Here is a 25128-nt window from a genome sequence, read left to right on the forward strand (position 1 = left end):
GTAGTGTCACTCTCGTACGTTTAAATTCCTAACTATATCTTCTTGTTTCCATCTTGACATAGGAATCTGCCATTTCTCCAGCCTGGGTCCAGTTGTTGCCAGCATTCATCATGGCAATTTATGATATAGTTTAGAATTCTCAATGATTATTCATTCCACAGACCTTTGTTTCTCAATTTAAAAAAATAGTTATCAATCTTTGAAGAACTTATGGATGGAAAAGGCACAGAACTTTGCATGGAATGTTCATATATCTGAGGTTCAGAGGTGTTTTAGAAACCATCTTGTTAATTAAAACATTAATAAATAGGGAGCAAGCGAAAATATACATAGCCTAGCGTGAAATATCTTGCTAGATTTCCAACAAGTGCTTAATAACAATAACGATTTGTTGCTCTGAAGTTGAGATGATGGAATTAATAATGCGGAATAAAGGAATATCAAGACGCATCAAAAAAAAATTTTCAATTCCCCTTCAAAGCAAATGCAAAAATAGGTCAATTATAGCAGCAAATAGAAAAAGATGGAGGAATTTATAACAATTAAACTCAATGCAGAATAATTGCTAGGCAAATTTAAGAGGACAAAAACCGATGAATCCCAAAACCATGATGGATTGCATTCCTTGTTCCCACGCGTGGTGACTGCAGAGAGAGTAGATGCAGTCATTGTCATCTTCCAGACTTGCTCGATTCTAGCAAGGCTCCAGCAGAATGGAAAGGAGGGAGAGGAAAAAACAACAAACTAAAGGTCAATTGGCCTAACATCAATTGTCAGGAAAGTACTGAAATTTTAGAATCAGAACCAGATTGGACTCTGATTCTGAAATTCCAAATCAAGTTTATTATCACTGAGGTATGTCATGAAATGTGCTGTTTTGTGGCAGCAGTACAGTACAAGACATAACAATTGCTGTAAGTTACAACAGAAAGTAAAATAAATAGTGCAAAAGAAAAATAGAAAAATTGTATTCATGAGTTCATTGACCACTCAGAAATCTGATGTTGGGGTGAATAAACTGACCCTAAAATGTTGACTCTGCATCTTTAGGTTCCTGTACTGATGGTAGTAATGAGAATAGGACATCTTCTGGATCATGAGAGTACTTAATGGTAATTGTGACCTTCTCTAGGCACCACCTTTTGAAGATGTCTTTAATGGTGGGGAGGGTCATGCTTATGATGGAGCAGGCTGAATATGCAATCCTCTGAAACCCCTTTCGATCTTGTGCATCGGCACCTCCATGCAGTCAGCCAGAACATTCCCCATGGTACATCAACAGAAATTTGCGAGTGTCTTTGATGACATATCAAGTCTTCTCAAACTCCTAATGAAGTATAGCCACTGTCGTGCTTTCTTTGTAATGGTATCAATATCTTCAGCCCAGGATAGATTTTCAGAGATGATAACACTCAGAAACTGGAAATTGCTCACCCTTTTACACTTCTGATCCTTTAATGAGGACTGGTGTGTGTTTCCTCAACTTCCCCTTCCTGTAGTCCACAAGCAGTTCATTGGCCTTACTAAAATTGAGTGCAAAGATTTTGTTACAACACCACTCAACCAGTTAACCTATCTTGCTCCTATATGCCTCCTCATCACCACCTGAAATTCTACCAAAAATAGTTATGTTCTCAGCAAATTTACTGATGGACTTTGACTGTGCCGAGACAGACAGTTGTGGGTTTAGAGAGAGACGAGCAGTGGGTAAGTACACTTCCTTGAGATGTGCCAGTGTTGATTGTCAGCGAGGTGAAAATGTTTTTTCCGATCTACATAGACTGTGGGTCTCTCGGTGACGATGTCAAGGATCTGGTTGCAGAGGGAGGCACAGAGGCCCAGGTTTCGGAGCTTGTTCATTAGATGTGAGGATATGATTGTGTTGAATGCCGGCTGTAGTCAATAAAAAGCAGCCTGACGTATGTATAACTATAGTTCATTCCAAGGCTGAGTAGAGAGCCAGTAAGATTGTATCCGTTGTAGTCTTATTGTGGCAATAGGCAAGTTGCTGTGGGTCCAGGTCCTTGCTTAGGCAGATGTCGATTCTAGCGATGACCAACTCTCAATGATCTTCATTACAGCAGAAATGAGTGCCACTGGGTGATATAAAACCATGTGTAGCACATTTAATAGTGTTCCTGAGGATGCAGCTATCAGACTGCATATGGGGGACCCAGTGAATGCACTTTATGTGCATTTCCACTTGATATTAAGTAAATGGCTACTCTATAAAATCAAAATAAGCAATGATTTAGTCATTTTCAATTTTCCTAATTTGTCAGAGGGGAGTCTCAGAGATCAGTGCTGAAACCTTTGCAATCCAGTAATCAACTGGATAAAGGAACAAAGTATCATTTTTTTCTGATGAAACAATGATAGATGCAAACGAGGCAAAGATACACAAAGTCTGCAAAGAGATAGTTAGGCTAAGTTAAATAAAAGGTGGGGCTTCTGTATAACAAGAGGAAATGTGCAATATCCACTTTGCCAGAAAGAAGAAAAAAACAGGATATTGAAGGCGTAGAGTCTGAGCACAGGATCTCAAGATCGGTATTCCCTTTTGCCCACCTTAAGGACCTGAGTTATAGCGAGTGAGTGGGCAGGCTAGGAGCATAGGAGGCTGAGGGGTAAATCTAATTACGTCGACTCAGGCCTTGGGGGCCGGCGTCGGGCAAATTTAAAGAGGTGTATAAAATCAAGAGGGGCACAAACTGGGTGAACACACATAATCTTTTCCCAGGATATGGGAACCTAAAGCTAGAGGGCACATTTAAATGAAGTGGACAGGTACATGTTTAGGACATATTTAGAGCAGGGGTTCCCAGCCTTTTTTATGCCATGGACCAATACCATTAAACAAGGGTCCATGAACCCGAGGTTGGGAACTCCTGGTTTAGAGGGATACAAACTAACTTTGATAGGCACCTCAGTCAGCATGGAAGAGTTGGGCTAAATGGTCTGTTTCAATGCTGCTTTACTCTGTGGCTCTGTGATTCTATACCTATACCAACCATTAAGTTCCCATACTCATCCTGTTTATCAGCATTTGGTCTGTAGCTTTCTATGCCTCCAGAATCGGTATCAGGATGAAGACTACTATTGCTGACTTATTCATTATGCTGTGAAATTTGTTCCTTTGCAGTAGCAGTACAGTGCAAGGCATAAATAAAACTATAAATTATAAAATAAATAAATAGTGCAAATAAAAAGGAATAATAAATAGATTCAAGTTTAGATATTTATGAAATGTTGGCCAATGAACCTACCTGTATCACTTCTCAGGTGTTCAATGCAGTTTCCAAACTTACGTGAGCTAAAAAGTTTTTCAGATCCCCTCTAACTCTCTTGTGTACTCCAAACTAAAATCCTCTATTGTTTAAAAGATGTTTGTGTAACCTTGCAAATAAAACATAGAAAATTAGCATATAGGTGCAACAAGCAATGAGACAGTAAATAGTATGTTGCTCTGGGATGGGGTACAAAACTGGGAAAGCCTGATTGAAATGGTAAGGGGCAGTGAGGACATCTTTGGTAGCACTGTGTATAATGGTACTTTTTTTTAAAAAAGATACTCTTGCCTTGGAAGTGGTTCAGAGGTGATTCTCTTCTTGATTTCCGGAATGCAGAGACTGCACTGTGAGGAAAGTGAATGGATTTGAACTACGCTTGTTGGAATTTGAAAGAATGAGCAGTCATCTGATTGAAATGTAGGATTTAGTGAAAGTTTGACCAGGTAGGTGCAGTGTGAGTGCTTCCTTGACAGGGAAGTCTAAAAAGCATAATTTGGGAAGGAGATACACGAGCCTCTATGTCCGACGCCACCAGCTTCTGGAATAGTTATTGCTCTTCAACCATCAGGTTCTTAAACCAGTGTGGATAACCTCATTCACCTCAACTACAAACAGACACACAACCTATGGACTCACTTTAAAATCAGTCTACGGACTTTACAATTCATGTTCTCAGCATTATTTATTATTTACAGTTTTTTTTTCTGTTACACATTGGTTGTTTGTCAATCTTTGTGCATAGTTTTTCATTGATTCTATTGTGTTTCTCTGTTCCGAAGTGTATGCCTGTAAGGAAATGAATCTTAAGGTAGTATATGGTGATATAAACGTACTTTGACATTTAATTTCAAAGTTTCAAAGGTTCAAATGTTCATTTATCACGAAAGCATACAACTCTGAAATTCTTCTCTGGGTAAACATGAAACCAAGAAAAAAAAGAAAGGCAGCACAATCATCAACCCCCTAATTTCCCCTCCCTGCACAAAAAAAACAAACATAAACAGAACAGGCACATCAATCCCCAATCCCTCCTCCTGCACAAAAAAAAATAACAAGAACGGAACAGCCACATCAACCTTTGAACTTGAACCTCTGAACTTCGAATAAAGAATTGATCGTATGACTAGGATGAAAATAATTTTCTGGTTACATAGATTTGTGAATCTTTGGAATTCAGTAACCAAGCTTCAGTGGAATCAGAGACAGATCCTTTTTCTTCAAGGGATGTAAGCTAGGAGGAAGGCCATGAAAATAGTTCAAATCGGCTTGGAATCTTCTGATCAGTGGGGAAGTGTGAATATGGTATTTACCTCCTCCTATTCCTCTGTATGCTCTTCGCATTTAGTACCAATGTTTCTCCAAACTCCTGATTCAATTATTAAGTTCTGTTGTTCTCTCAACTCAAGATGAAATACTAAATTTGTACCTTACTCTTAACAAAAAAGACATCACACTTCTGTTGATCTACATATATTGGACAATTTTAGAGTAGAAGAGATGAACTCTCCAAAATTATCAGACATCAGTATGATTTTAAAATTGTCTAGCACAATGTGAGGCATTTACATCAAAAAAACACATGCCATTTTTAAAATCATTATAGTACCATTATACGACAGGAATACACAGTATTTACCCAACATTCTGTATAAGGAATATAGGAGTTGTGGGAGACAATTTGTACTGAGGAAATTCCACATGTGCATTTAATGTACACCAGGTCTAACTCCCTCAACCTGTTTTGCCTTCAGTGGATGGGATTCAGGGTTCCACGCATGAGAAACATGTGCTGCAATAATTGAGCCAAAAGTGGAGAAGCAGAATGAGTGACCGCCAAACATCCATTTACGTTGATTTGATACTAATCCTATTTTAATCTCCACATTTCATTCCATCTGGCTCTCTGATTCATCTATACACTAAGGCTAATATGGGTGCTTAATTAACTTACCAATCCACTGTGACTGGAATATCAGAGGAAACTGAATCAGCTGAGGGAAACCCATGTGCTCACAGGGAGAGCATGTAAGTTCCACACAGAGAGCACTGGATGCCAGGATCCAAACTAAGTCCCAGCTACCTCAGGCTACGTCCACACTAGACCGAATAATTCCAACACCGAAGCTTTTTCTCTCTGTTTTGACCCTCCATCCATACTAAAACAGTGTTTTCCTCCCCCGAAAACAGAGATTTTCAGAAACGCTCTCCAGAGTGAATAATTCTGCAAATGCCTATTATCCAGCGTAGTGTGTATGGGGTAACTGGCTATTTATAAAACCGCTGTCATGACGTGCCGGAACAAATGGTGGCGGCTGCCATCCCAGACAAACTGAGCCAAGCTGTGAGTTACAAAAGAAATCGCAGAATATTGTGTTCCTGTACATACTTCTTCCTGAACCCTCATTAAATGTGATTCATCTGAATGCTTAAAATTTAGATTGGATTCATTTACCCAAAGGAAGACATTGTTGCATGGAATGCTAATGACTGTTTGAGTATTCTCTGAAAAATCATGAATTTGATGAAGATTTCTCAGGTTGAATTTCTTTCTCCTTTTCTAGAACATGAAATAAAAACAGAAAGTGCCAGAAACACTCTGGGGTTAGGCAATACTTGTGGAAGGAGATACAGTTAACATGTTGGGTCTGAGATCCTTCATCAGAATTGACACAGGGAGACGGCTATTTAGTTGTTAGTGTGGAAAAGATGTGAAGAGGGATGGGTAGAGAAGAGGAATATTGTCAAGATCAAATGAGATTCTGTAGCATTTAGAGGAACTAGAAGCCCTTTACACTGAATGTGAAGTCCTGATGAAGGGTCTCCTGATGTACAGTTGTGTACTGTACAGATTGTGTACAGTTCTGGTCACCAAATTATAGGAAAGATGTCAACAAAATTGAGAGAGTACAGAGAAGATTTATTAGAATGTTACCTGGGTTTCATCTCCTAAGTTACAGAGAAAGGTTGAACAAGTTGGGTCTTTATTTTTTGGAGCGTAGAAGGTTGAGGGGGAACTTGATAGAGGTATTTAGAATTATGAGGGGGATAGATAGAGTTGACGCGGATAGGCTTTTTCTATTGAGACCGGGGGAGATTCAAACAAGAGGACATGAGTTGGGAGTTAAAGAGCAAAAGTTTAGGGGTAACATGAGGGGGAACTTCTTTACTCAGAGAGTGGTAGCTGTGTGGAACGAGCTTCCAGCAGAAGTGGTTGAGGCAGGTTCGTTGTTGTCATTTAAAGTTAAATTGGACAACTATATGGACAGGAAAGGAATGGAGGGCTGTGGGCTGAGTGCAGGTCATTGGGACTAGGTGAGAGTAAGAGTTCGGCACGGACTAGAAAGGCTGAGATGGCCTGTTTCCGTGCTGTAATTGTTATATGGTTATATGGTCTCAGCCCAAATTATCAACTGCTTATTCTTTTCCATAGATGCTGCCTGGCCTGCTGAGTTCCTCCAGCATTTTATATGTGCTGCTTGGATTTCCAGCATCTGCAGATTTTCATGTGTTTGTTACACTTTATCCATGTAATGTTTTGTTAATAGAAAGGTTATGCCAGAAGTTTCCTCTGCTCTAGTGGAATCCCCACCTGTCCCTTTTGCCTTCCAGTCATTTGAACTGGACATATCCCACAGCCCTGCTTTTAACAACACATTACGCAAAGGTAAGTACAAAGAGGGAAGTTGTTAAACTTCAGCAAATCAAAGTTTATAATTTGCCATTCCTGTATAAAAAAAATCTGAGATCTATAGGTTTAAACAAACCAAGAATCTTTCTTCCAGCTTTTTGATTGTTCCATAATTTTACTTGAGTAAGTGTCAAAGATATATTTATGACATTTAGTGCCCACAATAGACTAAGCCACTGTCTTCAGCATTAAACACTGCATCTCACAGCCTCTTCCTTAAAAATGAATCAAATTTTATGAAACTTCTAATTATAATCCCATTAGTTTTTCCACTAATGCATTTTGACATTCATGACTTGCTGTTCGAAGCTTTACATTGCTGAACTATCATCTTGAATGAGCTTTTAGAAATTAAGTAATTTGAAATGGAATTTTTATCCTCTTTTATTCATTTGCATGATTTCAGAATATATCACCTTCTAATATGTTAATTTAAAGTTTAGGAGAAATGTACAGAAGAGTTATAAGCAAGACATTTGCACAGGAAGTCAAATGTAAAAACAACTTTAATTTATTCATAATGTTTTGTTTCAAATTGTTTTTTTTTTCCATTTGGCTAGGCTGTGCTTTCCATCTCAATGTTGTAAATATTCTGCCCACTTTCTACTTCAACAAGATTTACAGAAAGATGTCTTCTGCTTGGTATTGCTGTCTGCTGCACCTCCAACAGTGCCCTTAGGTCAGCTACCTGGTTGTCAGCCAGGGACCTTCACTCATTGATGTTTCACTCCCTAACTCCTGGTACAACTCTTGGTGGCAGAGCAGTTACAGAGACATCTCTGGGGTTAATTGGTCCCCCAATTTCTGTCCTTCCTCCTCAGCCACATCCAAAAGCTGTCCTTTTCTGCCTCTTCAGCCAACTCTCTGCTAGCCCTCCTGAGCCTTGTCATAAATTGACTCGTCTTTGTTTCTTCCTGCTGACTTAGAGGGAATTGGTAAAAACTTCTACCTCTCTCATATTGAACAATAAGGTGCTAATTCTGAATAAAAAAGGCTTTTGTAGCAATTCATTACAGCTGTGCAAGTGGTTCATTTACCCTGTGCAGTTGAACGATTTTGACCTTTACCAAATTGGAGTAACTTGGAAATTGGTAATAGTGAAACTGCCTGCAATCTCTGTAGACTACTCTACGTCCTCATAAACTTTCTGATCTGGAGCAAGTAGTATGCATGTCTCAGTATTACCAGTTGAAGTATACGCTCTGTGCCAAACTGTCCACAGAATGGAAAAAAGATTTAAGCACTGAAATAAGGTCAAATTAGGACTGATGTAGTTCATCACATCCATTGTCAATCCTGTTCACTTTGGATTAGGTGGGTACAATCATTTCTTAGAAGTGCCAGACATTCTGAACAAGAATCCACAGCAGTGCCAGGAAAAGAGAGTTTGCTCCATTCACCAAATGTCGAGTGGACTAGTAGCACCTAAGATTGCACTCCCTACCAATGGATCGATCGATGAATCAGAGTAATATAACTTGTAGGACTTTGACACTAAAACAGGATCATGCTTATATTTATAGTAAGTTATGTTGCCTTCTAGTTGTTCATATTTTAAAGCAAGATTTTGGTGAATGATATTTTCCGCTTGATTGTGACTGTGTAAGGAATCAGATTGAGTTAAATTTCTGCAGCATCCTGAGTGCGTTAGATTGTTTCTGGTTTCTCTTCGCATTTTCTGAATTTATCATTTTTAATTTGCTATTATGTATTCCTGATTTTTTTTTTGTGGTAACTACCTGGTCCTTTATTGTTTTTGGAAAGGGATCTCTAACTCTGAGCCAAGCATTCGATGCTTCTTTGCTGACATCTAGTCTTCTCGGTGTCACTCTCATTTTGGCTAGCGGCTTAATCTAGGGAATGATAGCCCCTGGCCCAGCCAAATTTAGGAAATCTCGTTTGGGTGGATGCTGCGTGATGAGTCCCCTGTTGCAAATCAGGATCACAAAATAAATAATAGTGCACTATATGCGATTAAACGATTGAGCTTTATAATTCTGAATTTGACTATATGGTTAGTAAAGAAAACAAAAAAGAAAAAGGGCCCATTCTCAGGAAACAAGTCTAGTGCGCAAGGTTGGAGCTCACTGATAAGTCAAGTCAAGTTGCTTTTTTATTATCATTTCGACCATAAGCTGCTGGTACAGTACACAGTAAAAATGAAACAAAGTTCCTCCAGGACCATGGTGCTACATGAAACAACACAAAACTACACAAGACTAAGTGAGACAACACAAGGCTATACTAGACTATGTAAAACAACACAAAAACTACACTAGACTACAGACCTACACAGGACTACATAAAGTGCACAAAACAGTGCAGGGCAGTACAATAATTAATAAACAAGACAATAGGCACAGTAGAGGAAAAATTACAATATAATAATAAATGATCTAGATGTCAGTCTAGACTCTGGCTATTAAGGAGTCTGATGGATTGGGGGAAGAAACTGTTGCACAGTCTGGTCATGAGAGCCCAAATGCTTCGGTACCTTTTGCCAGATGGCAGGAGGGAGAAGAGTTTGTATGAGGGGTGCATGGGGTCCTTCACAATGCTGTTGGCTTTACGGGTGCAGAGTGTGGTGTTAATGTCTGTAACGGCGGGAAGAGAGACCCCGATGATCTTCTCAGCTAACCTCACTATCCACTGCAGGGTCTCGCCATCCAAAACTGTGCAATTCCCGAACCAGGCAGTGATGCAGCTGCTCAGGATGCTGTCAATACAACCTCTGTAGAATGTGGTGAGGATGGGGGGGTGGGAGATGGACTTCTCTCAGCCTTTGCAGAAAGTAGAGATGCTGCTGGGCTTTCTTGGCTGTGGAGCTGGTGTTGAGGGACCAGGTGAGATTCTCCACCAGGTGAACACCAAGAAATTTGGTGCTTTTAATGATCTCTATGCAGGAGTCATCTATGTTCAGTGGAGAGTGGTGGCTCTGTTTTATCCTGAAGTCAACAACCATCTCTTTTATTTTGTTCACATTCAGAGACAGGTTGTTGGCTCTGCACCAGTCCATTAGCTGCTGCACCTCCTCTCTGTTTGCTGACTCGTCGTTCTTGCTGATGAGACCCACCACGGTCGTGTCATCGGCGAACTTGATGATGTGATTCGAGCTGTGTATTGCTGCACAGTTGTGGGTCAGCAGAGTGAACAGCAGTGGACTAAGCGCACAGCTCTGGGGGGCCCCCATGCTCAGTGTGATGGTGTTGGAGATGCTGCTCCCGATCCAGACTGACTGAGGTCTCCCAGTCAGGAAGTCTAGGATCCAGTTGCAGAGGGAGGTGTTCAGGCCCAGCAGTTTCAGCTTTCCAGTCAGGTGCTGGGGAACGATTGTGTTGACTGTTGAACTATGAACAGCATTCCAACGTACGTACGTTCATCAACCATTGACCTCCTCCGATCATCGCCGACCTTCAGAACCTTGCTTCAGGTCCACTCTGTCTGGCAGTCTACCAGCTCTCTCCATTTGTGTCTTCTCTCCTCATCTCCTCCCGGCCAAAAAAACCCTGCAAATTCCCAGCTCCCAGACACACAAGAAGGAACAACATCCTGCTCATTAGCTAGCATGCCCTGTTGTCTCTAGTCATAACCCAAACATTGCTGCTACAGAAAAACCATTACCTCAGCAGTGGAACATTACAGAGAAGCCATTACATTAGCAGTGAAACCAACAGCATGTTACATCAGATTGTGGGGATATCTTCCATCAATGTTCATGCTCTTCTATTGGTTAGCCTTTTCTTCAAAAGTGATAATGTCTTCATTTTTCTGGGTTGTGCTTTCATTTAAATTTAGCGATGTGTACCTCTAAGCAGAATTGCATATGCTCATATGAATCCTTAAACATTTTATCTGACTGTTCTATAAATTCTTTATGTCTGCTATTCTTTTTCCTCTTTCTGTCCTAGGTAGTATTAATCTAAGTGCATTTGAGTGAACATAGTGTTTTCTAAAATTTGTCATTTCTGTTCTTATTTTTCACTGTAAATTTTCCAGATCAGTTTTGGACCAAGCTATTATTAAATCATATCAAATCAAATCAAGTTTAATTATCACTTAAACGTACATGGATACGGCCAAATAAAACAGCATTCTGCTGGGGCCAAGGTGCAAACCATACACAGCACATTCAAAATAGTAAGAAAAAAAAACATAGACATGAAATGAAATATATATGTAATCCAAGACCCTACATGACATAGCCCAAAAATTAATGGTACAATTCCTGGAAATCTAGCCTGTTGTTCCACCTATCGAACACTGCAGGGCAGCACTATTGTGGGACGCCAGCTCCCAACTGAGCATGACATCACACTACACCTCCTCTGCCTCCTCCTCGCCCAGAGTGCAGTAGTAGGCAGGCCTGTGGCTTGAGGCCTAGTCCTCGCTACAGCCGAGGCTACGGTGCTCCCACTGCGTCTGTCTCACCACCAAACAAGGGAAACAGGCCTGTGGCCTCCTACGTTATCTATGTCCAACAGGCTCTTGCAATTGCAAAAGAAACATCTAAGATAGTCACCTGCATAACGCCTTTCAGTAGCAAACAGCAGCACGGTCTGCACCCAATCCGGCTCCTCTGACCTGTCAGCTGGCTCCTACACTGACATGCCGATCAGTTCCTCCTCCGACACTTGGGCTGACTCTACCAACACTCCCTCAGCTACTCCGATCAATGAGCAGCTCACTGAGATGGTAGTCCTACTGTACCCGAAGTTCTTGGAGCCTACTATGGTCTTGCAATCATAAAGACACATTTACAAATAAAAAAGTACCTTTGGTTCGCCCCTGAGAGGCCGTAGCATCTGAATGTACCACCTTCTTACTGGAATATATATTCTGCCAAAAGAATACCTTAATCTGTGTATAAATGAAAGTGTTTATTGCCTTTGTTATATTTTTACTGTTGAGTTCTGTTTGGCAGATTTTCTTAAGCTTTGAAGTAAATCCTGTCCAAAGTATTTCCTTTATCATACTATGATTTATTTTCTTTTCTTGTTGATACCCTAGAAACTTAGATGTTTCATATTCATCCATTTTACGTATTGTATCCTACCATCTCTATTGCACCTTTCTTTATGTTTAAGGTTCTGCATGTATCTAGTCCAAAGATCATGTTTATATCCTTAGAAAAATGTTCCTCTATTGTTTGAGCTTTACTGATTAAGGAATGGAAAATTTCAAATCGTCCCTTTATAGAGGGTGTGCCAAGGTATAATGTGTTCATTTGTCTCTAATTCAAAACCCTATTTATATCTGATTCAGTAAATTAGACAGTGAGTTTAAATCTAGACAAAACACAGTGGGCTTAGAGAGTTGCCCTGGAAAATGCCTCAGTTTACATTGATAATGATGGTTGTTTGGTTGTTCTTTTTTAGTTGTTAATAGATAGAGTGATTATAGTATGCCAATGTTTCATCAGATGTTGAAGGAATTTCACAAGTATTGGATATATTATATATATATATATATATTAATAGCTATTAACCATGAGTGTGGGACAGAATCAAATGCTTTTTGGTAGTCAATACCATTCTTATTATTAGGGTGAGAATAGCTCATCAAGTTTGTGCCATTGAACTGTACTTCTGAAGATAGTTGATTGGGGTAATCTTCCAAAATTCTGTAGATCTTAGCTCATTTCCTAGAAAATAGAATGCAGCAAAGATACCCCTACCACTTCATGAAGAAAGGAGAAAGATAGTAGAGAACTAGAGACCTATTAGTTTGATATCAGCAGCTGGGAAAATGCCAGTTTCTACTAAGTATTAGTTGTACATAATTGAATTCACAGAGTAATTATATCCAAATTACTATGAGATGGAATCATAGAACACAGAACATTGGAGCACTGTACAGACCCTTCGATGTTATGCCAACTTTTTAACCAGCTCTATAATCAATATAAGCTTCCCTTCTACATAGACCTCCATTTTTCTATCATCCATGTGCCTATCTAAGAGTTTCTTAAGTACCCCTAATACATCTGCCTCTACCACCACCTCTAGCAGAACATTCCTTGCACCCACACTCTGTATGAAAATATTACCTCTGACATCCCCGTATACTTTTCTATACTATACCTTAAAATTGTACACACTCATATTAGCCATTTCTGCCCTGGGTCAAGGTTTCTGGCTATCCACTCAATCTATCCATCTTATTATCTTGTACAACTCTGTCATCACCTCTCATCCTCCTTTGCTCCGAAGAGAAAAGTCTTCAGTCACTCAATCTATACTCATAAGACATGCTCTCCGATCCAGACAGCACCCTAGTAATTCTCCTCTGCATTCTCTCTGAAGTTTTCCACATGCTTTCTAAAATGACGTGACCAAAACTGAATACAATTTTGCAAGTGTGGAAATTGCCAGAGATTTATAGAGCTGCAACATTGTCTTGTGGCTCTTGAGTTCAATCTCCTTATTAATGAACACCACACACCATATGTCTTCTTAGCCTACAAACGTGTGCATCCACTTTGAGAAATCTATGGAATGGAACCCCAAGGTCCCTCTTTACATCCACACTGCTCAGAATCCTACCATTAACCCTGTATTCCGCCTTGACTTCAACCTTCCAAAGTGAATCACTTCTCACTTTCCTGGGAACTCCCACTTTTGAGCTCCATCTGCCACTCCTCAGCCCAGCTCTGCATCTTCTCTAATGTCCCATTGTAACCTATGACAACATTGTACACTATCCACAAATCCACCAACCTTCATGACATCTGCAAGCTTACTCAGCTACCTTTCCACCTTAGAGTTGAGAAAATAGCTTATCAAAGAGCCTGTGAGAATAAATACTGCCAGGAGGTATCTTATAAGAGTTGGTGAGAGATTCAAAAGTTTTGTGTAGACTGGTTGAACTCAATACAAGCTACCCTAAGGGAACAGTTGGGCCTATTGAGTATACTCTTGAAGTGTGTCTTCAATTATAGAAGAATAGAGCAGAGCATATTTATTGTTATGTTACCTTCAAAAATCCAGCGATGGAAGCAACCTCAATAATATCTGCCGCATTTCCATGATCTACTCAAGCAACACCAGCACAGAAAAATTAAACTCCATGGGGTGGCATGGTAGCATAGCGGTTAGCACAATGTTTTACAGTACCAGAGAACCAGGTTCAATTTCCACCGATGCCTCTGAGGACTTTGTATGTTTTCTCCGTGACTGCCTGGGTTTCCTCTGGGTGCTCCAGTTTCATCCCACAGTCCAAAGACATACTGGTTGGTAGATTAGTGGGTCATTGTAAATTGTCCTGTGGTTAGGCTAGGATTAAATTGGAGGTTTGCTGTTCTGCTGGGCTCAAAAGGCCGGTAGGACCTATTCCATGCACTATCTCAATAAATAATTGTTAAAAGAATTTCAGCTTCTACATTTTGTTGGTTCCCCAGCACAATAAGATAACCTCTTGACCTCACGCCTTTTTATTTACATGCACTGCACTATCTCTGTAACTGCTACACTTTTGCTGCATTCTGGTATTGTTTTGTCTTGTTCTACTTCAGTGCACTATTCTGTATGAATTGGTATGCAAGACAAGTTTTTCACTGCACCCTTGCTACGTAATGATAATAAACAATTTTAACAATTTAATTTATTTTTTATGTGAGGGAAGGCTATGTGTGGTGGCTCCTGTTTGCATATTCTGCATGTGCTTATTATTCTCTGTACGTGTGAAATCTAAGTCACCATGAATGAACCAAACACATATATTTAGATCTCTTTGATTGTCCTATAATCTGCATATCCTGTATGTCAACGCATTCTGGACTATTATCCCACGTGGTCATAGACATCTCAGTTCGGATCAAGGGCTTGTTCTCTCAAATGATACAGAAATCGGTTCCTAAATTTTGATAAGATGAAGTGAACTAAGAGTTAATTAACCTTGTTTCTGCATTTCTTTAATCCTGCAGTTATACAGCTCTCTGAAATCATGTTGACACTCTGTCTAGGATTTTGACACCACTTCCATTTTTGCTCCAGAAATAAGTAGTTTCACACATTAAATTATGCAACTAGTTATTTGTGCCACGGGAAGTTAATCATCACCAGTATAAAATCTTATAATGTATTTGGAATTAATCCTTTCCAGTCAATTAACATCTGACTATTTCATTATTTAAAATTCTAAATATATGTGTTTAATTTTTTGAAAAAAAAATATCTTTCCTCTTCAAACCTTGTGTTCCCTGCACTACTACAACGCCTAAAGTCAAGGACTCTACAAATCATTTTCTCAGTTTTTTTTCTGAGCAATTTGTCTTCCTTAGAACATTAGATGCTTTTTTTTTGTTTATACATATTTTTTTCATAAATTCTTCGGTATTTCTTTATTTTCCTGTAAAAGCCTGCAAGAAATGAATCTCAAGGCAATATATGGCGATGAACTTAGATAATATATTTACTTTGACTTTGATCTCACTCCCGCCATTCTTAGATAATCCCTCAAGATGCTCTTGATGTTATAAATCTGAAATTTTGGAGTTCATATCAGGAATATTTCAGTGCAGGACATTTAATGGTGCAACTGACAGAGTTGCTGCTACAATGTTCTGGTAACTTGGGCTTGAAACTGACCTGTAATGCTGTGTATGTGGAATTTGAAGCTGTTGTTTGTGACGACATGAGTTTCCTCTGAATGCTCCAGTTTCCTCCCACACCCAAAGACATGTGGGTTTGGTAGGTCATTTGGTCACTGTAAGTAAGTAGGAAATTTGTAAGAATAAATCTGTTACACAGTCCTTCTCTGTAACTGTAACACTATATTTTGGATTCTGTTTTTTTTTTCTTCTGTACTGTAGTAATGTGAACAAAGTCACTAGAGAGATGCAGCTGGTAGATACAAAGTAGTTTTTTTTATTTGACAGAATGAGACTTCCTCTGAAGGAAAGGGCCTGCTTGACCCAATATTACATGACATTTTATATGCTGAAGATCAAAGGACTATTCTGTATTTGCAATGTATCTATAATGCTTCCTCTGAATTACATATAACTTTCATGCCTCCTTCTTCACACCCACACTCCAGACACCCAAAATAAATGTTAATTCGCATTGTCTGTTTTTTACTTAACTGCTGTTTGCAGCTCCAGGAACCTATAGCCCAGGGGTGCATTTTATATTTAATCTATAGTCCACGTTCAGGTCTAAGGATTGATTGCTGATGTTAATACTTTACTGTACACCATAAGTCCAGAATATCCTCCAGCAATACTACTGTAATACACTTGTGTAGGGGATGGTCTATGAGAGGGGGTGGCACACAAGCAAGGTTTTTCACTGTATCTTGTAAATGTAGCAATTACCAGAGAGTGGGCTGAAGTGCCTATTACTAATCTCTATGACCTTAAAAAGGGCTTGAAGGATCATTGGAGACCTGAGTTACCCCAACCACAAACTGTTCCAGCTTCTACCATCCAGGAAACGGTACCACAGCATAAAAGCCAGGACCAACAGGCTCCAGGACAGCTTCTTCCACCAGGACATCAGACTGATTAATTCATGCTGACACAACTGTATTTCTATGTTATATTGATTATCCTGTTGTACATAACATTTTGTTATAAATTACTATAAATTGCACATTGCACATTTAGACGGAGACATAATGTAAAGACCTTAACTCCTCATATATATGAAGGATGTAAGTAATAAAGTCAATTCAATTAAATTCAATTATTGCACTCTATAGTGTCATATATTCTCTGATGTCCGTAGACCCTCTATGGTGCCTAATAATTTCTGTCAAGTTTGCAGTGAAGGAACTTTATGATTCCATAAGATTTGCTTCCACTATAATAAAAAATAAGTCTTTGTCGTATCAACAATGCCCAGATTCATTTCAAGTGGTTCCATCTGCACATGAGTGGCACAAGGGTGCAGGAGCCTGTGTTGCTGTCCTGCAGTTCCAGTGGTGCAGATTCAATCCTGACTCCTGGTGCTGCCTGTGTGGAGTTTGCAGGGTTTCGGCCTGAGATGTCGGCAGTTTCCTTTCCCCCACTGATGACGCGGATTACTTCCCACATGCTGCGTTTTTCCTGCAGGTTGTGTGTTGCTCCATATTCCAGCATTTGCAGTCTCCCAGAGTTTCCCTGGCTGCTCTGGTATCCTCACACATCCTAATGACATTCTGGTTGGTAGGATAATTGATTGCTAGTGTTAATGATGATAAGAGAATCAAAGGGAAGTTGCAGTAATATTTTTTGAGAACTGGCAATCTCTTCATGAGTGAATGGCCTGCTTCTACTTTATAAAGAAATAGATGAATATAAGCTTAGAATTTATTGAATAGAAGCAGCTAACTAGTCAAAAAGGCTGAGTTGATGTTCAACACCAGTGAACTACTAAATGACTGCTTCCAATCCTCTTGACACATGGCGTGGTTGGGGCTCTGTCTCCCTGAGTCAGAAGGCTGCAGTTGTGTAACACTTTATCAATGACGATCACTGCTAACAATGGAGAAGCTAGACGAGAGGAGGCAGAGGTGAAGGCAAGGCATGGCAGAGGAAAGTTGCAATGTCTGATCGATTTAAGGTCAATTGGAAAGGTTGGGTGCGGGCCAGATCGTGTTGGCGGGGTCCAGGTCCCAGAGAGGTCCGACAGCAAGGAAAAACCCGATGCTTGGACGATTTAAGTGCCGGGTCAGATTGAAGAAGTCAGGGTTTTGGATTGGAGGTGAAGGATGGGCCATTTCTGCCTGGTTCTGCTCACTGCTCTACAACATTTACCCAATTCTGCACTTAACCGAGGCTGTGGCATGTGCTGGCTGCAATGATGACTGGCTTCGCATCTGTGGTCCTGCAATGTTTACTCGGCTCTATGATGAACCGAGGCTGTGGCCTACTCCAACTGCAGTGAAGCCTGGCTTCAAGTCTTCTGTAAAACTTTAGCTCTGAATGCTACTTGCTTACTTTTATTGCCTGCACGATTTTTTTTCTCTCTGCACATTAGGTGTTTGATGGTCTTTTTTTAAAATGGGTTCTTTTCGGTTTCTTTGTTTGTTTGCTGCCTGTAAAAAGACAAATCTTGGTTGTATAATGTATACATACTTTAATGATAAATAGACTTTGACCTTTGAAATCCCACTCTTGCAAACTGAGCATGAATATTACTGCTGACACTTCAGTACTGTATAAATGAGGATTGCATGATTGGACATATGGTATCTCAAATGAGATATTAACTGTCTTGGAAGAAAATGATACCATGCATTATTTTAAAATTGGGCTAGCCAAATGTATAATTCAATCTGCTTTTGTAAAACTGATGATCAGAGTGAATGCCGTTTCTGAGAGCTTACAATGGGCAATTTGACTACCCTGCTTTCTGTAAGTACACTGTATGATTTTTATTGGTTGTGAAGCTCTGTAGTATATGCTAAGGTCTTATAAAATGCTCTGTAAATGGCAATTTAACACTTAGGTTGCATAACCTCTTGTAAAAAGGAGAAAGATTTACACAGTGAAGTCCTTTAAGATTCTTGTGGATAGTGGCATTATTCAAGGCCTTGGGAAACCAATCCATAATTGATCATTTTTCATTAGCGCATTAGTCTCTGATACGTAAGACCAGAGGCAGGACAAGTCAGTCTGAATCCCAACGGAACACTTAAGATGAATATTTTGCCTCCTTATTGCATACAAATCAGGACATTTATTCAGAATGCACCAATCATTTCATGCACTATTATCTTTTGGTCCTGCAAAGATCTAAGAACGACTGTCTTCAGTCATAAAGATTTGCCCAAAATATGTCCTTCTGCTTTTTGCACAATTTGGTGATAATCATCTATCATAAACAATTACACTTTTATCTTTTCTGCAAGTACTTCGGGTTGCAGGGCACAAGATTTCCTTTCTTTTTTTATAGTGTTCTTTGCTTACTCTAATAGCACTAAGTAAACATGCCTATGTATTGAGGAGGTTTACACCTAGCTAAACTGGTGTGTGGTGTGTATGATCTGAAATATTTAACAATGCAACAATATTTCTGAAGGTATTACAGGGGGTGGTGGTCCTTAATGGTAGATGTTGCCTTTTAAGTGTCACCAGCAGCGTTAAAGAGACAGGTACACAGCAGCTAACACAGGTAGGTCTCCGGCCACCAGGGTTTCCTTTCCTGCTGCGTATAGAAGTTTACTCTTTGTTTCTAATTACTCCAACGTCATTTCCTGTACAGTAAATTTGCATATCCTGAGATGTGGTTACATGAGTCCTTAGAAACTAGTCAGAGCTACAGAAACCTAAACACAAGAGGTAGTGTTAGTGAGATAACTTATTGACTCAAACACGAGGAATTCTGCAGATGCTGGAAATTCAAGCAACACACATCAAAGTTGCTGGTGAACGCAGAAGGCCAGGCAGCATCTCTAGGAAGAGGTACAGTCGACGTTTCGGACCGAGACCCCTCGTCAGGACAGGGTCTCGGCCCGAAACATCGACTGTATCTCTTCTTAGAGATGCTGCCTGGCAAATTTGATGTGTGTAACTTATTGACTCACGCACTTTCCTGAAGCTATTATTGAATTAGTAAACTTTTTATGATATTCCATATACACTCAGTCACCACTTTATTAGGTACACTTGTACGTAAATTAAGTAATTAAATATTTAATCTGCAAATCATGTGACAGCAACTCAATGCATAAAAACATGCAGATATGGTCAAGCGGTTCAGTTATTGTTCAAACCAAACACCAGAATGGGGTAGAGATGTGATCTAAGTGACTCTGACCATAGAATAATTGTTGGTGCCAGACGTGGTGGTTTCAGTACCTCAGAAACTACTGGTCTCCTGGGACTTTCAACGCAACAATCTCTAGAATGTACAGAGAATGGTGCAAAAAACAAACTACACCTAGTGAACAGCAGTTCTGTGAGCGATGTTACATGCTCAAGGAGATCTGTTTTTTTCTTGTGAGAATGATGTAATGGTCTTTTGGAGGTCACCTGAAGTGATTTTCCCGCCGATGTGAGGTCACGTGATGACATGTGCCCCGCGACTATATAAGGGTCGACCCAGGTGATGCAGTTGGCTTTTGAGTTTGTAGATTTCCAGGTAGAACGTGCTGTATCTCCGTTTCTGTTGCGTGTTTGTTGTTGGTGACACAGTTTCATTTTTAAAACGGTTGTGCGTTCTGTTGCAAAATACTTTATTATTTGGACTGGAAATTTTTGCTAGATGTGTTGATTTACTCAATTCCAACATTCAAAGGGAGAGTGAAGAATTTATCGAAGTGCAGAATCAAAGGATCGAGAGGAGTCAGCATCGTTTGGCAGTTTAATAAAGGATCGACCTTACTGAGTCTTCGTTGGAGTAGTAGCTACCTGCATCGAGATAACTCTTGCCAGAAGAGCAATGAGTTCATGCAAAAAGGTGCGCTCTCTCTCTCTGTCAAGGAATTTAAGGTCAGTCAATTTAAACTGTTTATTTTCAGCATTGTGAATCCTGTGGACAGAACCAGCAGTAAAGTTGCATCTGTGAAGAAATCCTTCTCCAGAGAAGTCTCTCCCAATTGAACGTGTAAATCTGTGGAACTTTCGAAGTTACCGCTTTAAGAACTATATCTGTCTGTACCGCTTTAAGAACTGTTTTCAAATTTAACGCTTTAAGAACCAGAGCCGAGTGGCGAGTTGGTGAATGGCTGCATATCTGTTAACTTCCAGTTAAAGTTTTCGTTTGTTTTTTTTCCCCTTATCATTTATCGGTGTTTAATAAATGTTTGGTTATTTTTATATAACCTGTCTCGAATGATATTCATTGTTGCCGTTTACGTAGCAGCGAAAACACGGTGTTAATGAGAGAGTTCAGAAGAGAATGGCCTGACAGGAAGACAATAGGCGAGAGTAACCCAAATAACCACGTGTTGCAATAGTGGTGTGCAGGAGAACATCTCTGAATGAACAACATGTCGAGCCTTGAAGTGGACAGGCTACAGCAACAGAAGACCGTGAGCAGATACTCAGTGGTCACTTTATCATGTAGAGGAGGTAGATAAGAAAGGGGTCTCTGAGTGTAAATCCATTGTCAGTTTCTGGTACTAGCATACAAAATAGTTACATCTGAAATTTAGTTTTATCAGTGCAACGATCACTGGGGTAGAAGTTCATCTTAATATTTTCAAGGAAAAACTTGAATGCAGCAATATGCTCTTTAAAAGCAGCCTATTTTTTTCCCAAGGTTATTACACAGAATAGTGGTAATTCAAGGATACTGTTCTCAACTCTAAACCAACTGTTGAATCCTGCTCCAACCTACAGTGTCCTCAGTCAAGCATCTGCCACAAGATGTGAGGAATTCACAATATTTTTAATCAACAAAATTTCTTCCATTAGGGAGAGAATAGACACAAATACTAGTAACTTCCTATAGCCAACTTCGTAAAAAGACAGCAGCAATGTCAAAATTTACATCTATTTCCAATTCAGAACTTCATAAGGTTGTAACAGAGTAAACCATTTACTTGCTTTTTCAACCCTGTCCCTATCACACTTTTTAAGGACTCTTAGTATTAGTTTCAATTCTGTTGGAAAAATTATTAACACATCCCTTGAAGCTGGTGTTCTTCCAGATGCTTTCAAAATTTCAGCTGTCAACCCTTACTTGAAAAGTCAAACTTTAATAGAGAGGTAGTAGCTAACTAAAGGTCTATTTCAAATCTTCCCTTCATGGTCAAGATTCTTGAGGAAGTTATTTTCAACCAACTCAATAACTTCTTTTTCTTTTTCAAATATTGTTATTGGTTCTTAAAATAAAGAGAACATAGTATAAAGAAGATTTGTGCAGTTCGTAACAATTGTATCAAATGTACAATTTACATCTATGAAAGAGATGCACCCCCAGTACAATTGTGCTTTAGTTGCCTCCCTGCCCCGACCAACCCCTCCCAATCCCCATCTCCAAGCCAGCACTGCATTAGCAAAAAGGGTTAAGCAGAGCCTTTGTCCCCACAAAGAAGGTGTATTTAGGTATAGAGAAGGTGTATTTTCCTAATGCACAAACTGTTGTATGTTTACAAGTCTGGGTCCGTAGAATTTTACTGGGAAATGTTGGAAGTCAGGGATATTTGTGCAGAGGAAAGAAAGAAAGGATGGACCTTTAGTTTGGCTGGGAATTCTGAAAATATTCAAGGGCTGGTCCCCACACCTTTTGGAAATTTATGTCCAAGTTGAGAATTAAATAATGGGTCTTCTCAAGGTATAGACGGGACATGATGTCCCTGAGCCACTGAATGTGGGTGGGCAGGCCAGCATCCCTCCACCTGAGCAAGACTGTGTGCCTGGCCAAAAGAGAGGCAAAGGACAGTGTGCAATGTTTGGTCGGACTTAGACGCGTGTCCCCCTCTCCGGAGGTGTCAAAAAGAGCAATCATAGAGTTAGGTTCCAAATTATAAATAAGTATTTGAGATAGAGTTTGGAAAACATCTTTCCAGTATTTTTCCAAGCTAGGGCAGGTCCAGTACATGTGAATAAGGGAAGCCTCACCCCTTTTGCATTTGTCACAGCAGGGATTAAAATCCGGATAAATGCAAGATAATTTAGTTTTCGACATATGGGCCCTGTGTATGACCTTGAACTGTAACAAACAGTGGTGGGCACATAAAGAGGTTGAGTTAACTAACTTAAGAACTGAATCCCACACATCGTCTGACAGTGAGAAATTTAAATCTTGCTTCCAGGCGGTTTTAATTTTGTCAAGGGGGGCTTGCCTCAGGACCGCAAGCTTGTTGCAAATAGTAGATATTAGACTCTTGTGCAATGGATTCATGCAGAGAAACATATCAACAGCATTTGTGTCAGGTGCCTCAGGGAAGTTTGATATCAAAAGGCTGATAAAATGTCTAATCTGCAAATATCTGAAGAAATGAGTGTTGGGTAGGTTAAACTTTGCAGACAGTTGTTCAAATGATGCAAAACAGTTGTCTATAAAAAGATCTTTATACTTTATACTTTATTGTCGCCAAACAATTGGTACTAGAATGTACAATCATCACAACGATATTTGACTCTGCGCTTCACACTCCCTGGATTACAAATATTAAATATTAAAGATATTAAAAATAGTTAAAATTAGTAAATATTAAAAATTTAAATTATAAATCATAAATAGAAAATAGAAAAATGGGAAGTAGGGTAGTGCAAAAAAACCGAGAGGCAAGTCCGGATATTTGGAGGGTACGGCCCAGATCTGGATCAGGATCCATTCAGCAGTCTTATCACAGTTGGAAAGAAGCTGTTCCCAAATCTGGCTGTACGAGTTTTCAAGCTCCTGAACCTTCACCCAGAGGGAAGAAGGACGAAAAGTCTGTTGGCTGTGTGGGTCGTGTCCTTGATTATCCTGGCAGCACTGCACCTGATGCCCTTTCCATACCCGTCTTGAAATGTTGAATCATGTATAGAAGGCTGGAAGAGATGATTATGTAGAATAGGACTTGAAAGAGAGAAGCCAAGGATACCACTATAAAGGGAGTGCGGATCCAAGAAGTGCGGAGATGGAGAAATTCTTAATAGGGTTCAGCTCCATTGCCACCCTTATTGGGCAGTCAGATTGGTTGTGAAAATGAAATCAAAAGATGAGACAGTGTATATTAGCTGCCCAGTAATGTAAGCGGAAATTGGGCGTAGCCATGCCCCCAACACTTTTAGATTTTTGAAGATGGACTTTATTCAGTTGGGGACATTTGCCCTTCCATAAGTAGGACGATATGACTGAGTCTAACTAGTCAAAGAAGGCTTTAGGAATGAACGTTGGTATGGATTGAAAAAGGTATAACTATTTAGGAAGGATGTTCATTTTGATGACATTAATTCGGCCCATAAGGGACATGGACAAGGGTGACCACTGTGCTAGGCTCTGTTTTGTGTGATTTAACAAATTCATGAAATTTTCTCCAAAAAAACGCTTATGTTTCCTTGTTAGTGTGACGCCGAGGTAAGTAAATTGGTTATTCACTGCCTCAAAAGGGAGGTTATGGAACTCTGACGCCTGCGCTTCTCCATTTATTGGAAAAAGTTCGCTCTTGTGTAAATAAAGTTTGTATCCTGAAAACTGGCTAAATTTGTTAAGGAATGAGAACATGGGGGGTAAGGAGGTGATCGGGTTTGATATAAAAAGTAAAAGATCGTCAGCTTAAAGGGAGACTTTGTGCCCAACTCCCTCCCTCCAAATCCCCGTCAGATCCGCACAGCTGCTGAACGCAATCGCCAGTGGCTCTATGGCCAGATCGAAAAGTAAAGGGCTTAAAGGGCATCCTTGACGGATTCCACGTTTGAGGTTGAAAGGTTGGGATTGCTGAGAGTTGGCCAAAACAGAGGCGGTGAGTGGGACGTGAATATAACAGTTTAACCCTTACATACTGTTCAGGTCAAATTTGACCCATTTTGACACTTGACAGCAGTAAAAATACCCTAAATATTGTTTTTTAAGCCAAAATTTGATGACGTTTCCTAAAGTGACCCAAAGTGCGCAAAAATGAAATATTTAAAAATTTTATACTTTTGTACAGGTGCTACAAGTTTTTGTACTTTGAGGCTGTTCCTGGTCAAATTTGACCCATATCTATTGAAATGGATTTTACATCTCTGAAACATTAATTGATTAATCACCCATTTATTAATGTTAGATAGGATACTTATACATTCTAAATAGATCTGTGGGTCAAAATTTGGAACAGACACTCGCTATGAGGGGTTCTTGGGCTGGGTCAAAATTGACCTGGACCATACTGTGAAGGTATAGAATACGAACTGTATGTAAGGGTTAATCCACGTGACAAAACTTGGTCCAAAATCAAATTTTTCTAAAACAGCAAAGAGGTAATTCCATTCCACACAGTCAAATGTTTTCTCTGCGTCTAAGGAAATGACAAATTCAGGGATCCCATCTGAAGGTGAATATAAAATATTTAATAAATGGCGTACGTTAAAAAAGGGAAGGCAGTTTTTGACAAAACCGGTTTGGTCTTCAGAAATAATTGAGGGTAGGATATTCTTCAGTGTACGGGCCAAAACTTTAGCTAAGATTTTGACATCAACATTTAACAGGGAGATTGGCCTGTATGAGGAGCACTCTGTTGGATCTTTGCCTCTCTTCGCTAGAAGAATAATGCATGCCTCATTAAATGATGCTGGCAGTTTACCTTGTT

At 39.7% G+C, this 25128-nt stretch overlaps 1 long non-coding RNA gene across 1 annotated transcript in view; it reads right to left on the reverse strand.

Moving 5' to 3' along the window:
- Nucleotides 1–4015: 4015 nt before the first annotated feature.
- LOC140186122 (uncharacterized) overlaps nt 4016–25128 on the reverse strand; it is a 163657-nt gene continuing 142544 nt past the window's right edge. The window contains exons 2-3 of the long non-coding RNA XR_011882789.1: nt 15564–15681; nt 4016–4076 (exon numbers count right to left, since the gene is read on the reverse strand). This is a non-coding gene — a long non-coding RNA (uncharacterized lncRNA). The remainder of the gene's footprint in view (nt 4077–15563; nt 15682–25128) is intronic.

The sequence above is a fragment of the Mobula birostris genome, chromosome 22 (assembly GCF_030028105.1).
Source record: "Mobula birostris isolate sMobBir1 chromosome 22, sMobBir1.hap1, whole genome shotgun sequence".
Lineage (NCBI taxonomy): Eukaryota > Metazoa > Chordata > Chondrichthyes > Myliobatiformes > Myliobatidae > Mobula > Mobula birostris.